This window comes from Equus przewalskii, chromosome 15 (assembly GCF_037783145.1).
Source record: "Equus przewalskii isolate Varuska chromosome 15, EquPr2, whole genome shotgun sequence".
NCBI classification, from domain to species: Eukaryota; Metazoa; Chordata; class Mammalia; order Perissodactyla; family Equidae; genus Equus; species Equus przewalskii.
Genome location: NC_091845.1, coordinates 80,146,143 through 80,152,697, shown reverse-complemented (window position 1 = coordinate 80,152,697; position 6,555 = coordinate 80,146,143). Strand labels below are relative to the sequence as shown.

The window sequence follows — 6,555 nt, the reverse complement described above, 5'->3', positions numbered from 1 at the left end:
ATCCTTATCTGCTCCCTATACAAGGTGCACCCTGCTTAATGTGACCACATGCAAAGGGGACTCTTGTTGAAATCCCAAACAGAAGGAAATAAAAGACCTCTTGACCTTGTCAGATTGAGAATCTTCCTAACAGGACTCTTTTCTCTGGAACTCAGGCCAGAAGAAGCAATTAGAAAATGCAGTTCAACTCATATTTATTCCCACAGGTCATTTTCATGGAAACTGGGCTATTTTTCCCTTGTTCTTCTCATTGTTCTGAGACTCTTTAAAAAACAGCTACGATAAAGTCCGTTGATCTGCCTCTAGATATATTAAAAGTGGACGATGAAGATACTTTTGACATTTTCATCTCTCTCATCTACGCTGGCTTTTATCATGACTGTCTAGTCAAAAAAGCCAAGAATCTCAGATCTGAGACTGAAAGCTGAGCTACAGCTGATGTGTTCTTGGTAGCTCTCACCTTCTGCCTCACCAGGGGCAGAGAATCTCACTGCTCTCATTTGGAAATAGAGAATTGCAAGGGATATCAAAAAGGATATTAAAAAACAACATTTTATAAATATCATACGTTTTAAATATGCATTTAATTCACCTGCAAAATTAAATTAACAATAGTGCCTACCTTAGGTTATATTCATATTAGTTAATGTAGTACTTGGCAGTTAACAATCATAGTAAACAAAGTAGAAAATGAGGCTATCTACTGAAAGCTGCTGGAAATGGAGGGACTACTTCATAAAAATGGAAATTATGGAATAATTCTCATGGAAAATAGTAAAGTATGAAAAAGCCATGAAAAATGAGGTTGTTGTCTAACCTCAAGGAATCAGTTAAAATTTGACATTATGACTGTATAGCAAGGACCTCCTCCATATACTGTATGTATGAAAAAGAACAAACAAATAATTTGGTGATAGTGGCCTAGGTTTTGGAACCAGACCACAATCACTAGGGGAATTCAGGTAGGATGGGGGGTAGGGTATTATTGGAAGAGGGCATATAATTAACTGATTCTGGAGTAGGTGAGAGAACAAGTGGAGTCAGAAGGACTCTATGTCATATTTTAATCCAGTCCATTTTGGGATTTGGGGACATTGAGAACAACTGTTCTTTGTCACTAATTTAATTTTATTTGGTGAGCTGTGGTGAAAACTAGGAAAATTATCCAAGTCTCGAAATTCCCTGCAGCCTGCTGTATTCTGAACCATGAGAACTGAGTCAGAACAGTAGAACTGCACAGCAAATATGTGCTCTTAGCACTTTCCAGATGAGAGCATGGATCAGAAATTTCCTGTGCTCCCTGTGAACCCTTTGAGTGACTGTTGTCATTGACTGGAGATCAAGAAGGTGTTGTGTGTACATGAGCATGTTTACAAAATAAACAGTGTTCAGAAATCAGCCCTCTCTCATGCTCTGTCTAGTTTAAAGATATGTTCATAATCTTAAGACAGGTTTTTTCTTCCTTCTGTTGATTTGTACATCACATAGATGTCTGAGAGTCAGCTATCCACTCTTTACGGTCCTATCCAGATGCTTAGTTCGTCATAGGTGCCCCCACATCCTTTCTCTAAACTCTTAGAGTATGACCAATGAAGCAGAACTAAACTGGAAAGTCCTTTAGAAAGATGTTTTCTTATTCAAGAACCATCTGCTACAAAGAAAACAGGATCTACCAGGCAGCATACTATACTCACAAAAGGCAAAATTATCTAACCACTTTAATAGGCATTTTGCTTACCTAACATTACCTGTTAGGTAATGCGATGAAATTAGAAGTTTTCATCACAAACGTCTATTTAAGCATTTGAGTCGATTTGAAGAAACAGCCAAACTAAGCCTCATTCTCCCAATATTTCAGGATAAATTTTGCGATTCCTACCAAGCATCACATTTAATGACGTTCTTTTACTAAAGTATAAGGTACATCATTGGAAAGATGCCCCCAGTAAACTGCCTGTTTACAAAGAGAACAACCTGTATTTTAATTACAACTATCCAAAATTCTTTCAGTAATTCCATGTTACATAAATACCTTCTCCCAAATCTCTAATTTTTGTTTAGTGGTTACCGTGACGATTGTATGAAAGATGTTGGAGATGAGACAGTCCATTTTCTTATAGTCTCTTATCTCCGTTAACCTAAGTAGGTTCCTTCCCTTTCCTCTCCCCTTCTGAGTCACTGCTGTTACAAATTGTTCTGTTTTTAATTTTGTGAGTTTGCGGCTGAGTTGAAGTGTTTGTCGTTACTTTTGATGCCTTCTGTTCCTCTCTCTTTTAAGTTGTAACTGAGCCTTTGCCTCCCTGTGCTGGTAGAGAGCTGTGGGTTTCTGATCGGGTCTGTCTATTTATCTCCTTGATCAGAGGTTTGTAGACCTTTGCCTTTTTGTTGCTGGTGTGAGGGCATCTTTAATTATTTCTTGTAGGGCAGGGCTAGTGGAGATGAACAACCTCAGCTTTTGTTTGTCTGAGAAAGATTTTATTTCTCCATTGTATCTGAAGGAAAGTTTGACTGGATAGAGCATCCTTGGGTGAAAATTTTTGTCTTTCAGTATTTTGAGTACATCATTCCGTTCTCTCCTAGCCCATAGGGTTTCTGCCGAGAAATCCACTGAAAGCCTGATAGGGATTCCTTTGTAAGTTGTTTTCTTCTGCCTTGCTGCTCCTAATGTTTTTTCTTTATCACAAACTTTTGCCGTTTTTACTATTATATGCCTTGCAGAAAAAATATGGAACGCTTCACGAATTTGCATGTCACCCTTGTGCAGGGGCCATGCTAATCTTCTCTGTTTCGTTCCAATTTTAGTATATGCGCTGCCAAAGCGAGCACCCAAATCTCTAATTTCAGAAAAATAAAGATATCCTGCTACTCATGTAATGGAAACTGGTAATATGTGCTCTTTCCTTAATTAACACGATGTGAACTTAGAGCAGCTTTCCAAATGCATGCATTTCAAAAAGCTAGTGAACCAAGATTGCCACAGGAGATCCATCCTGTGTTTTCAAGTGCTCAAAGAAAATTACTCAGAGCTACACTTCCAGCCAATGACTGTTAAATATCTGCAAATCCTCATCTTTTCCCCTTTGTCCTTGGCATTTAATAAAAGGTCAAATGCATAGCTCTGATATTCAAATAACACAAACACACATATGTATTTCAGAACTTCAGCCCAACAGAATAAAGCAAGTGTTTAGAATGGTGTGAGTAACTGTGACACTTGAATAAAAGAGAGAGAAACGTGTGTGCTACATCTGAGATCTTTAGTGGGTGGGGAGAGGCATTGATGGGAATACTGGTAGAAACATGTTCTTTCTACTCCCACAGCAAGGAAACCAGGAGAACAGAGAGAGACAGGCTTGAGTTGCAAGAAGAGGCAGGCCCTGCATACACAAAAGGTAGAAGGAAAGATAGGGGGAAACCGGAAATATTTTAATAGTTTTTTGGTAAGGAAGATCAGCCCTGAGCTGACATCTGTGGCAATCTTCCTCTATTTTTTGTATATGGGATGCTGCCACAGCATGGCTTGATGAGTGGCGTGTAGAGAGCCAAACATGTGAACCTCAGGCAGCTGAAGTGGAGAAGGCAAACTTAACCACTACACCACCCAGCCAGCCCCAACATTTTAATTTTAATGTTAAACCAATCTGTGTGAAAAAATCAGGTATGTCCAAAAAGATGTTTATTCACATATTTAGTTTAGCAGAGACAAGAAATGACATGGAATTCATTCGAATATAAGACTGTGATATTACAGATGCTGAAATTTTAAATGACTCCCTTCAATTTAAAGACAAGATCTTATTTTTTTTAAGACAGAAGACTCTTCACACTGTGTTTCTGTCTACCTACTCAATCTCACCTCTCATCGCTCTCCCCTCACACATCACCCCACCATCTCTGAGCCACGTGGAGATGCCTAAATAGGTCACATTCTTTCATACAGCCCGGCCTTTTGAGCTACTTCCTCTGCTTGGGATGTTCTCTTTCTCTCTCCCACTCTCCTCCCCAACCTTAATTTGTCTGCCTGGCCAATTCATCCTTTTAAGCTCTGTCTTCCAGCACCAGTTTGAAAACTATATCTTCCTTAAGCCGTCACTAATTTGTCGCTTTCCCTTGGGCTCCCACTGTATGTCATGCATAACCTGTTCCAGACATGACCTCATTCCATCTGATAGAGCTGCCTGCACACCTGCAGCCCTGACTGTAGCACCTTGAGGTTAGAGATCTTTCTTTCCATCTTTGTGTCTCTAGCAAATATTCACTTAAAATACATTCGCTAAATTAATGAATGAGGTGTTCTGAGTAGTAAAAACTTTACTGAATAGTATTGCAGAACTGAGGGGAAATGTTTTTTACCAGAGTCCTCATAGAAATGTTTTGCAATAGATTTTCAAAGCATCAAAAATGTGTGGGAAATCTGCTAGATTTTATAGGCACTAGTCTTGTGAGAGGAATAGCCTGTCTTACCGCTTCTCTCCTGGCCATGAGACAGGTTGCCCTTGACAGTGACTGAGTCTAATGGAGATGGATGGCTAAACACTGTAGCATATTTTTCCCACCCACTATAAATATGCATCCCCATTCCCCTGCTGCGGACTACTGGGGTTTAATGTTTAATTATTGCATTAAGGAAATCTTGGTTTCAACTGCATTTACAAAACACAAAATTTTAGTCTGTAGCACAAATAATAGATGTTTAGTACAGTGCAAACATTTATAAACCATTAACTAGATAAATATGCTAATTTAAACGTTATTTACATATAGATGATTTTTTAAAAGTTTTATATTGTGTTCATGCAGAAAACAAAACCTAGTAAGTTTGCCCTCAGGGATATTATTTTTTTTCTTTTCAAGACTTCCAGATGAAAACAAGAAAGCATACCCAAAATGGGAAAGCAAAAGTTACTTGCATGTAAACTATGGGGAGGAAAAGGGTTCACAGTTTTGTTCTCTTTCCATTCTGTCATTCCATAGTCATGCTTTAGACTCTTGCTACTCAAAGTGTAGTCTGAAGACCCGAAGAATGATCACATGGGAGCTCGTCAGAAAGACTTCGAATACCCGCCTGAGACCTGCTGATTCAGAATCTGCATTTTAATAAGATCCCTAAGTGATTCCTCCGCACATTAAAGTCGCAAAGTCTGGTCTAAATAATCATTCTTCACACCTGTTGGACTCTGCCTTCACCTTAAAGAGTTTCTTAGTTATCTGAGTATTTTTCTTCCCATTTTGAAATAAGGCCAAAAGCAATAGCCAAGGAATAATGTCTGTTGCTCAGACTTGTCTCTTTCCTCTAAGGGTATATATGTGTGTATGAACATTCCCAAAGAAAGAGAAATCATACAGATACATAGGCTTTAGTGTTAAACACATGGGCTTTTTTAATTTGATGCCTTGTTCTAGAAGTGGGAAACAGTTTCTCAAGGCAGGGGGCCCACGCCACAGCTTCACTCACCCATCAGCAGTGAGTGAACACTAGTGCAGGAAAAGAAGAGGAGAGCTTATTTCAGCATCCTAAAAGTTTCCTTAAGTCACAAATCCACCTTCTTTTTTCTATCTGTGGATAGAGACTGTTTCCATCAGGGGCTCCCAGCAGTGACATAAGCAGCAGAGGCAGGAGCACGTTACTGACTGTCAAGTAGAGGGCACTCCTCCCTTCCTAGGAGGGAAATGGAGTGTGTGATTGTGGTTCTTATCAGTTGACACCAGATGTGTTCAGCTGTTTCACTCTCCCCTTCACCCCAACTAATCAATTAACCTTGTTCAAAATTCAAACCCACACTAAAAACATTCAACAAAGTGCTTACATTTTTACGCTTAAGGCTTCTACTAATTTAGCCAATAGTTCTGGGATGCTCTAAGGCAAGTCTCATTCCATGAAACAGGCTCAAAGAGAGTTCTTAGCCTTTCCCCCGGCATAGTCATGAACCCTTGGTGATTCCCATAATTTCCTCCTCTCTCAGTGTGTATCTAAATAAAATAAAGAGAATACTCCACTCTCTGAGTATCAGATGAGAAAATGTGTTTAAAAGTCCTTTGAAAAGTATAAAATGTTATGCTAATGTAAAACATTAAAAATATATCTTAGAGAATTTAAGGTGATTAAGAGAAAACCAATCAATTACAAATTCATTGTTTGCCAATATTAGATGTAAAACCAAAAGCAATTAACCAAAGACAATTTCCTATATCTCTTCTTTGCACTTATTGTAAAGAAACTATTTTATTGACTATAGCAAATTCTGAAGTAGAATCAAAGAAGTTTGACCCATGGTGATGGGAGACAAGCTAACAGATAACGCAGTTTTCATCAGTAAGAACTCATGGAATCAATGCCCATGGCGGAGATGAAGTTTAGAGTTTGGGGTGGGCTTAAGAGTTCACAAGAATATCTTTCAAAGATAAGCCAAATTATTCAATCATGTTTTCAAAGTAGTTTGAAATATAAAAGTCATTCAAATGCAATTTGTCCTTATTGGCACTTTAATACTTGATAATTCTTTAAAAATAAAAATGAAAAAGAGAAATGGAACCAGGGAGTCAGCACCAGCTGGA

The 6,555-nt window shown here is 38.5% G+C and overlaps 1 non-coding gene across 1 annotated transcript; it reads right to left on the bottom strand.

Annotated features, from left to right (window-relative positions):
- Positions 1-2,719: 2,719 nt before the first annotated feature.
- Positions 2,720-2,826, bottom strand: LOC139076271 (U6 spliceosomal RNA). The gene has a single exon (XR_011527683.1). It is a non-coding gene; the product is annotated as a U6 spliceosomal RNA (small nuclear RNA).
- Between the last annotated feature and the right edge of the window lie 3,729 nt (positions 2,827-6,555).